A 4,082-nucleotide genomic window follows, 5' to 3' on the forward strand; every position below is an offset into this window, starting at 1 on the left:
CCCCGCACATCCCCGCGCCTCCCGGCGCTCCCGGTGCTGCCGTGCGCGGTCCCGGTGCGCGCACCCCGCCCCGCTGCGCGCAGTGCGCATCCCAACAGCACCACCCAGCAGCGCGGCCGCGCTCTGCAGCGGGACGGACGGACAGACGGACGGACGGGCGGGCAGCACGGACATCATGGAGAGGAACAAAGCGCTGAGGGAGCGAGGGTGCGAGTTTGTGTTCGCGCCGGCCCCGCCGGAGCGTGGCTCTCGGGATCGCGTTTCTCTCCAGGAGSACACGATCCTCTGGGGCATCGCTGGGAGCACCAACCCCGGTGCTGCGGGATTTGAGCTTAGGGTGGCAATGGGCATGACAGCACGGGGAACTGGGTGTCCCAGTGCCGCCAAATCCCTGCTGGTGAAGCCACAGGCTCGGTGCTGCTCACTGCAGGCTCCAATTCGTCCGCTCGGGCTGCTTCACCTTGCATTGAGTTCTCACAGCACTCGCTCCATCACAGCCTCCACATCACGATCCACATCGTGCGACAAGAGACCCCACACAACGCTGTCAGCATCCTTCCCTCTAACAATTCCTTGTGATTTGGGGAGTACCTGCCCCCCAGACAGACCCTTCACCAAAGCATGTGGGAAAYAGCACTGGGAAAATGCAGAGCACCCTAAAGCATCCCTTCATCTGCCTCTCGGGACTCCCCTCAGCCCGGACACTGCACCACCCATGGCCCTGCATGCACCTTTGGTGCTGTGAGACATCACCAGAATGTTTCCAATYTTTTATTGCCGGGGTGAATCATTTACTGGGGCAGCCAGCCTGTGTGCAAAACACGGGTGACAGCTGGTGCCAGCTAGAGCACAGCCTCCCTGAGTGTTTTGAGGTGTTTGTCCCGCCGTGCAGTGGGGATGCCACCAGTCTGATCCCCCTCCTTGGTCAGGGGAAGGTTTCAAACCTTGTAGCAAGGCGGTGTCCCCGTGGGGAGGTGACAGGGATGTGTAGGTGACGCAGCCACCCGGACCAACACCCAGGCTGTCTCCTGGGGCAATGGGAGAGAATGTCACTTCCTCACACCCCAGGGCATTTGCTCCCCGTGACGCAATCGCGGGTGAGTGTGCCATGCTGTGGGCAATCCTGCAGGGGTGAGGAGAGCTGTGCTGGGCCCTGGTCACTCCTCTCTGGCTCATTCAAGGACTCTGGGGCAGAGCGGGGGGTCAGCCCTGGCTCCTCTGTGGGGAAACTGAGGCAAAGCCAGGGCTGGAGAAGGTGGCATGGGGGGAACTCAGGGATGTTCCCATGTCCTACTCTGGCCAGCTCAAGGGTCACCCTGGAGACATCCCACCACTGGGGTGTGAGGAATATCCAGGCTCTGTGTTCTGGAGGGGCTGGAGGTCCCTTCCATTAATGACGGGCTCTGTGACACCTGTACGTGGGCAGCGAACAGGCTTTGCCCCCCAGACTCCAGGAGCTTCAGGGCGCTCCCAGGYACATCCACACATCCCTGCTCGGGACCAAATTCCTTGCAGAAACTGAGATTTTCGTGCCTGACCAGCCGCGTTACCACCGCACCRGGAGCCGAACTTTCTGTTTTCCCCGTGGTGTGCATTTCCCCCGGATCTTGTCGGGATCGGGGCAGCATCTCCCGAGTCCGGCGTGTCTTGCAGCAGCTCTTGGCCAAGCCCGGAGCTTTCCGCACGGCTTTGGCCGAGGCARAGCCGCTCCTCCCTGTCCCCCCCGCGCAGAGGGGAGCGCGGAGAGGAAATTGCTGCTGACGGAGCTGCGAGCGCTGCCGGACTGGGGATGACTAAGTTTGGCAGTGCTACCTGCTGGCTGTTTTTCCTTTTATGGAGGATTCGAGAGAGCCGCTGGAGCAATTCTCCGAGAGAACCCGAAGGGATCCACCCTGACCTTGGGGATGGGCAMTGCCGGGCTGGGGAAAGGGTGGCTGGGGAGCAGGGTGGGTCGTGAGACGTTGGGGCGGCGCTGGGCTGGTGGAGGCGGGGATGGGCCCCCCTCGCCCATCCGGACGGGGCACCCGAATGTTTTCACTTTCTATTTTAAGGCGCTGGACTCCTGCCCCGAGCGGAGGCCTGGCCCGCGGTGCCAGCCGGGGCGCGTGGCTGCTGSCACCCTCTGTGCCACCCGCCTCTGAGGCCACCCCTGCACCTCACTGCCGTCCCAGTGTGGCTTTCCCACAGGTGCTGGGGCGAAGAGAGAGGGTGAGAGAGGATCTGACTCTGCAGGGAGACACCTCACTGGAAGGGGACACTGCTGCAAGGGTGGGGGCATCMTCTTGCTCTGCAAGGTGACAGCGCTGCAGGGGACACCGCTGCAAAGGGTCACTCCTCGGCTGTGGGGGCACAGAGCTGCACCCCAGGGCTGCTTTGTGGTGCTGAGATGGAAACGGGGCAGCCCAGCTTCGGAAAGTCCTCAGCTGGTGAGAAATGCAGAGAGAGAGAAACAAAAATAGCACCTTTGCAGTGACTGTGGTGGGGTGGCTGGCAGGGACAGGACTGGGCACTCAGCACCCAGGCTGTCCCATAGCCCCCAGCCCGTGTCGAGGGGTTGGGACTGGGCTCCTCAGCTGTGTCCTGCATTCTTGGCATTATTCTCCTTTTTTCTCCTCCTCCTCCACCCCGGGGACAGCTCTCAAACCTCTCCATTTATGGACAGGAGGTTAGGTCAAGTGGGAGGGTGAGGGGACGCCCCAGTCCCTGGGGAGGGACGGGGTCCCACGTGGTGCTGGAGCCGTGACCACCCCTGGAGGTGACAGCAACGATGGCATGTGGGAAATCAAGGGTCACCTGGGCATTGCCCTGGGATCCCCATGGTGATGTCCACTGCCCAGGGACCCCCACCCAGGGTGGTGGTTGGGGTCACCCATCCCCCCAGGATGTTGGAGCACCCTGAGCTGCTGCAAGCAGCCGTGCAGAAAACAGCCCCTGTGGGTGGAGAGGGCTTTTTCCTCTTTTTAAATGATTTTATTTTGAAGCCAAAAGCTGACAGTTTGGGGGTGAGGCTGCAGCAGCTGCACCCCACCCCAGGGGGGGAAGGCTGGATGTGTCCCCTGCCCCAGGCCACCGAGGAGTCACTGGGGCAGGGTGAGATGACTCCGAAGCCACTCCGGATGACGAAACATCCTGACTCATTCTAATCATTAATATCATTAAAAAAAAAAAAAAAATAGAGAAGAAATGACTCAGGCAGCAGCACTCTGCCATTGGGTGGTGACGAAGTGGCTGCTTGGGGTTAGGTTTTTGGGGTGGATTTTCCCCCTGTCTATAATAACACCTTGGGGTGTTGCTGACAGCAGTGAGCTGAGGGAGAGGCAAACACCCAAGGAAATGCTCTGCTGGGGAGCTCCCATTCCGTGCTTTAAAGGATGCTTTAAAGGGCAGTGCATGCAGGCCCCTCTGAGCCCTGGGATGTCCCAGGTTGTCCCCTGGCAGGGGAAGGACATCAGCACCTTTTGGGGAAAAGTGAGATGGATGAGTATCAGCTGGTTTTTTGTGTGTTAACCAGGCCAAAACCCTGTCCCCATGGGCTGGGAGACAGCGGGAGGGACCCCAGGGACTCATCCTGCACCCCGTGGGGGCCCATCGACCCCTCCCCAGCTCCTGGCTGACTCAGCCCTACGGGATTCCCACAGTTTCCGTCTGATGCCGCCTGGAGTAAATGTGGAAGAGGTTTCACAAGCCCTAGTAATTAATGCTAATTACAGAGCAGCGACATGGGAAACATTTCTTCCCCAGGTGTCCTTCCAAAAATGGTTTTGTGCAGGTGTGGCACCATCCTTCACTTGTCATTAGCGCTGCTCCGCCTGGGAGAAGGTGAAACCTTCGAAGGCTGGGACTGTGGGAACGCTGTGACAGGGGACGGTCCCCGCAGGCGCCCGGCCCGGCTGTGCTGCTGGCAGCTGGGTYTGGCTGCAGGGCAGGGCTCATGCAACCCTGGGTCAAGGCAATCCATGGGGAAAAAATACCCTCCGACCTCCTTGAGCAGCGTGACTCCTCCTGGCAGCTGCTGGCAGAAAAATAAAACCACAGAGAAGGGACTTGGAGTCTTTTTTTTCTTTTTTTTTTTTTTTTTTTTT

This window comes from Malurus melanocephalus, unplaced genomic scaffold (genome assembly GCF_030028575.1).
Source record: "Malurus melanocephalus ecotype Western Australia unplaced genomic scaffold, MMel_1.1 scaffold_115, whole genome shotgun sequence".
NCBI classification, from domain to species: Eukaryota; Metazoa; Chordata; class Aves; order Passeriformes; family Maluridae; genus Malurus; species Malurus melanocephalus.